Genomic DNA, 7,052 nt, shown 5'->3' on the forward strand with positions numbered 1-7,052 from the left:
CTGAGAACATGAATAATTCAGTCTTTAATTCTTGACCGTATTTCGGCTTAGCGCCAACAGATGTCCAAGTTACTTCTTTAGCGGGTAAAATGAACGAATCTGATGCATACACGTTTACTGCTCTAATGCGAAATTTTTCTTTAATTTCAGGTTCTTCTATTGCTATAATGTTATTAATAAATGCTTCAGTATCTGCACTACTGTTATCCACTGCTACCGTAATATCATCAGTACTCGTACATTTCTCTAGTGGTTCACTACTGCTGACATTATTGTGGTTAATTGCTTCGTTATTATCTGTACTCGTACACTGCTCGTTATTTGCATCGTACGGATGAGTTTTAAAACAATAGTTTCGCTAACTTCTTTCTTAGCACGATTTTTCTTCGTAATTGGCCATTCGTACGGCTGCAAAATTAACGGCTTATCCAACGGCAGTGCGCCCTTTTTAGGCTTTGCTTTAACAATAATTTTGCGTGATTTTACAGCAGATGCTGGGCTACTGTGGTCATAGACTTTAACCTGCGTAGTCCCTTTAAAACTAACTTGCTTTCTCATATTCATTTTAGGGCGCACTGACCTTACTTGCGGGGTGCTAAAAATTTGGCTCGGCATCAAATGCTTTAAACAACTGCTTTCGGAAAACTAAACCTGGTTGTCGCCAAAATTGCTTTATAGGAGTTTTAAGTATTTCCGGCATTGCAATATGTAATGCTTTTAACGAGGATTTTAGTTCTCGACGCCGTTGTACTGTATGGTAATACAGATCGGTAAACAGTTCATCATGCTCTCTGCTGAGACGATTAAACTCTTCAATTTCATATTGCGAATAACCATGCTTTTCATACTTCTGCTTTAATTTATGCAGCTTCATAATGCTGTGGCTATAATCACGCAATATAACATGCATTTCTCGCTTCAATTTTCGCATTGACGATATGCTAATAAATGCTGCAACATTCTATCATCAAGCTCACGTATAACATTACCATTGCGTTTAGTTACAGTAGTGCTAGATACAGTATTTACTGCTTTATTCTGCTGCTGGTTTACTGGTACAACAATTTTATTGCTATTAGTTTTCTTACACTGTACTTGTGGCGGTGCCACTGGTACAGGGAAGATTTCCTTCATGTTGCTCAAGCAAATGTGCGAGTACTTATTTATTGCCGATATAAATGCTCGTGCTTTTACTTTCCTTTCAACTACTGCATTACCATGCTTTTCTTTCAAAGTTACATAATTCTGGGAATATTGACAAAACTTTCGATTTCCTTCAGAAGGTTAGCTGTTTACGTCAACCCTAGTACTGGCCGACTACGCTGGTTTAGAAAGGTCTTGGCGCGCACTTTGCTGCATTGCTTTTTCCTGGACCAGCTCCACAGATATGTAGTGCTTTATTTTAAAGTACGTAATTTGTTTTCAGCACAAAATGCTGATACACGTTTCTGTATCAATTAATGCTTTGACTTGCATATTGCTGATTTTAACATTATGAAACAACATCCTTTCATGCTTTGGTTCAGAAACTACAGTGCCAACTTGCTGCACAGAAGCGTGTACCAGTACATTGCTGTGGAATATATACTGTATATCCTTGTACATTCACATGCTGTTTATCTGGCGGTTTACGTGGTTTGGGCTTGGCAGTGCCAGGACCTGCCGCCCTTACTCGTTTAAAGACTCACTGCATTCACTGCTAACGCTACTGCTGTCACTGCTGTCTGAACTGTCTGGTTCGTTATCCGGCATAAATGCTGCAAATGCATTCTGCTGGGATACAGGCGGAGGTCCCTCGGGCATCCGGAATACCGGCGCCCGTGGGTTCCCTCGACCAATGCCGTTACCACCTTGCCTCAATACAGGCGATGTACTGCGTGAGCTGGCCGGTGACGAGGAGCCGGACCTTTCTGCTCTCCTAGCCTGGAATGCCTCAAACTGCCTGCGTGTTCGTTGTTCACCGCTAGGCCAATGGTACTTCCTATAATTAGGGTTCTGATGTTGTGGAAGGTCTTTCCACCAACAGTTCTCTGTTATGTGGCCTTCCACTACACAATGCGTACAATACGGTATACCAGGGCGCGGTGTGGTACGCACATTGCGAGGGCCCTGCTGCGGACCGGCACGCGACTGCTGTTGTGGTGCCGGTTGATTATTGCTCATAGTTGCCGGCTGCGCAGCTGCCTGCGCATACGACAGCTTGCTGTTTGCTGCTGGATTTACTCGATTACTGCTTCTAAACTGCTGTCTATTAAATTTATTTGCCGGGTTAAACGGCTTCTGCTGTACAATATTGCCGGAAGTAGACTGCTGCAGTACATTTACCGAGTACTCATCTGTACTGTATCTACTGGGCATCATTGATTCTAGGTACCTGGCCTCGCTTAGAAATTCAGCGGGCGTACGTGGCTTGCGCAGAACAATATCATCCTTTAATGCTTTAAACGTGCGTAACCCTTGGATGAGGTAATTCACGACAATGCTCCGGCGGACCGGCAAAACCTGCCCGGTCGCGCAAGGTACACATTGCTTGATAGTATGCATCAATGCTTTCCTTATTTTTATCAAATGTTCTCGTAGCTAATTTATTTAATGCGTTAATTGCTTTATCGCGATCGCCAAAGCGCTCCACAAATGCTTTTTTCCATTCGTCGAAGCTGGTCGGTGCATCCACCGCGACAGATGCAGAACCGTACCACTGCTTCGCATCTTTCTCTAATGCATTGCTGAATTCAATAATTTTAGTTGCGTCATCCCAACCGTACGTTAATGCGGTCTTATCCAGTTGAACAAGGAACGATTCCACATCGTCCTTGTTACCGCTAAATTTGCCTTTAAAGTGTACTGCGGGCTTTACTGCCTGTAATGCGGTAATTAATTTCTGCGTAATATCATCTTGCTGAGATTCGGCTGCTCTCCGTACAACCGGTGCAGCTTCAACATCATCATCACTGATGTCAACTACTGCTGATTTATGCTGCTTATTAATGACACATTTATGCTTTAATAATTCTGCGATACGATCCTGTGCTTCAGCATGTTCTTTATGCAAATCTTCATACAACTTTTCGTATTGCTCTCCATGTGCTTTATACATCTGCGAGGAATTTACTGTGGCCGTTAATTCTTCTGAGATTTTTAGACGCTCAGCCTGTTCATGCTTATATTTATCCTTATATTTATTCAACTGATCAGCCATTTTAGTAATAGCCTCTGCTTGCGGTATGCTTTTATTATGCTCTTCTGCTTCTGCACGGAGCTTAATAATTTCATGCTTCCAAGAATTTAGTACTTGAACTGCCGATCAATTTCTGCTTTATACCTTGTTTCAGTTGCTTCATGCGCTTCAATAACTTGTTCATATTGCTTTTCTCTTCTGACCATGCCTTGCAGACATCATTTGCATGCTTACTTTCTTCTCTACGACGAAAAATTTCATCATGTGCTTTCAGTAATTTTGCTTTTAATTTTTCATTATGCTCAGTTAATTCCTTATAGCGATTACTCGTATCTACCAAATCTTGCTGTGTCTTATGCAATAATGCTTGAATTTCATCGTAATGCTGCTGCGTATTTTCCGGTAAAAGTTCTTTAGGAGAACTATGCATCGGAGAATGAAATGCTGGATTACTGGACAGACTCTCCTCAGATGGAGATCTGTTGACCGATAAATTGAGCGGAATATCCGACTCATTGCTAGAAGGTTCAATATGCTCATTATTATCACCGTTATCAACAGGTAACTGCTTCGACAATGCTTGTTGACTTTTATCAATATACGTCAGTTCATGCTCGTCACCAAATGCAATTTCTTGATCGCGATCAGAAATTGATATTAATTCTGAATCATGAGTGATATTGCTAGCGATAGACTGATACGAAACCTGCGAGGCTGATGATGCTGACCTTTCCGGTAATTTTTCGGCATTAGCACTAAGTGCGCTAAGTGCCGATGTAGATGCTGGTGATCTTTGCAGTTTACTGCTACGCGCAAATGCTGCCGCTCCTGTATTTTGAATGGCAGCATCAGCTAATAATGCAAACGCTGACTGCGGATTATGCGCACGAGCATGCGCACGAGTATTCACATTATGTTTTACTGCTGCTGTTTTGCTGGATACTGCTTTACTTTTCTGAGTTTTCTTTCCGACTGCTTCTTCTTGCTGCTTTTGTGCACCAGGTTTATTAACGACCTGGGCCGGTTTGAAAATGCGACTTCCGACAGCATTAAGCAAGTCTCTCACAGGAGACCGCTTCTCTTCCATGCTGCCTACAGATTTTCACAATACTGCTTTAATTACAGATATATCGCTTTATTGAAATTATGCACCGACAAATCAATCAGTAATGCAGGGCGCGTGCAGCTACATGCTGCACGCGTTACGTAACTTGTTTTCAGTTTCTAGTGCAAGGCGTGCTAGGCACGTGCTTATCACAGTTTAAAATCTTCAGCTGGCACAATGAATTGTGCCAGTCTGAATGAGCTGCTATGCGGAAATGCTGTGCCTGGGCTGTTCAGGCAGCAACAGGTTGACGCTCGAGACAAATGACGCACTGCCGTTCAACGTCTGGGTCAGACGTTGCTCGTTGAATGCGGAAATTCAAAACAAATTCTGGCTTTTAAAGGTCAGAATAATGCGAAAAATTAATGTTTTCAATGCTAAAATACAGTATGTAAAAACTGTATTTTAATCCTGAAATATGCTGTGTCTAAATGTGTGAAATGCTGTACAAAAGATAAACTGCTGTGTATTTTGTCAAATGCGAGATTAATGCTGTGTACAATGCTGTTGTCCCTTACTTCTAGTTAATTTTCAAAACGAAACCAAAAAGAAAAGGAAAACTGCAGTTGTAAGGTGAAAGTTTTCAACAGTTAACCAGCCTTGCTGGCAACTCACTGCTTCGACTATCCACAATCCTTGCTGCACGGAGTTTCGGGAACCGTGTCTCACCGCAACACCACCCCACGTCCAAACTGCACGGGTTTCGCGCACCGTGGCTCACCGCTCCGCAGTCCACGAAAACCAAAACTCTGCAACTAGGCTCGAGATATTGCTGTCAGTTAATCCCAATAAAGGGCAATGCTGTACAATAAAAGTTCACGACGATATTGCTTTGGAGAATCAGCGTCCACCACACCAACTTCCGACAAAGATGAGATATTGCTTCCAATATGAAATTATGCTCAGATTTGGCGGATCTTAGTATCTGCTACCATGATAGCCATGCCACGGGGCAGGCTAGAAGAAGAACGATTTTCTATGAAAATCTACGGGAGAAACACCGCTCGACTTCCGTTACGCTTTTATTAGTCGAAACCAGTAATCATAAGAAATTCCAGAGCTGTGCGATCATAACTCCTCGACTAAAGTTCTCTGACAAAACATTCAGCGGATCAGAACTTCAAAGCCCAGTGTTATCGCAACAGTGTAATGCTGATCGTATGTGTACTGCTCGTACCTGTCTTGACTATCGAGCCAAGTGCTAAACACAGTTAATGCGGTGCAACAGGTAATGATAAGACGTACGTGTAATGCTAATAAGTACTGCATATGCACGGGAGATGGTGACGTACTAGCGTCATCCCTAACAATAATCATATATGCTGTAAATAATCTTATTTGCACCGCCATTTACTTTAATTCTTATCAGTTATTGTATTATGATTAATACAATAATTACAAGAAATTATTCTTAATTGGCCGCTTTGACCTAAACTTGTAAGGTGGAATATTTTTGCAGAGTGTGTTAACATAACAAAGCTCAAGTGAAGAAAATTATTGGAAATACTTGGTGCACTGTAGTTCTGTTTTATTGGTGCCAGAACTATTACAAATATCCCATGAAATCTGCATAAAAATGATAAACCTGGATTATGTAAATCTGTCTCACATTACTGTCATAAATCATAATTATTATGTAGATATTTTTTGTACGCATGTATATGCGCCTGCTAACGTCGGACAGTAGAATGTCGCAAAGAATGTTATTAGGTTTGGTTTGTTTTTTAGCATCTCTAGAAACAACAAGTCACTCCTTACTCCTTATTAAGATCTGCAGACATTCAGTTACAGCAAAGAGAGGAAAAAGAGAACACAAAGCATACTTGTACTAACATCCAGCTACACGCTCGTTTTGTGTATCAGGTAGTATCGTTTTATGTTTGGTTCCTATCTAATAAAAAACATACAATAACGCTATTATCCAGGAGAAGATGAAATGTAACCCTGACAAAATTATGAATTGCTTGTTGTACTGGTTTGCTGATAGTGTATGCACGTTAACATTGAACAATACAATCACGGTACGAAAAGTCTAAACCAAATTAACAATAAGTAATTTAAAGGCGGCCGATAGAGTGCTATAAAAAATCAACAGCTAAGTACAATAGTTTTGGGTACGTACTCTGTAATACATGCAGACTACAGCAAGAATTCGTGCGCGGGCCCATAAATACTTCAGGCGATTTGCAACCGCGCGCGAACATCTTCTTCGATTTAAAACGCTTCCGGTGACCTTGCATTTTTTGAAATGATAATTTCTAGATTGTTTAAACTGCGCGCCTTGATTTTTTATAAATTGTAATATCAACATAACTGCGACGAGAGTACAGCAGTACCGCATTTTTTATTTGTATCTGCACAGTCGCATAACAATTTTGGCGCAGAACATTTCTCAAAATGCCGGAAGGTTCAGATAATTCCAGCACATTATGTCAAGTCACCGAGCTTATAGTGAAAACTTAAGAGCAACCTATACGTAAAACAAAATTGTCGACGACAGTGTGAAAGAGATGCGATCAGGTCCACTTTTACGTGAAATTTCCAAAAGCTAAAGCCAACATTTTTGTCGTTTCGTTTGTAATTAATAGCTCATTTAGCTGTGGTATCGTCGGCAGTTGAGTAGGGAGTTACGCAAACATATCATTAGTACATATTGTGACGCGCTGGTATTAAACTGATCAGTACATGTAATATAATTATACACCTTGGTACTGGTGTACCGATTACGGTAAATCGCAATGAAACTGCAGCATAATTTCTCATATATCT

Source organism: Paramacrobiotus metropolitanus, unplaced genomic scaffold (genome assembly GCF_019649055.1).
Source record: "Paramacrobiotus metropolitanus isolate TYO unplaced genomic scaffold, Prichtersi_v1.0 Parri_scaffold0000100, whole genome shotgun sequence".
NCBI lineage: Eukaryota > Metazoa > Tardigrada > Eutardigrada > Parachela > Macrobiotidae > Paramacrobiotus > Paramacrobiotus metropolitanus.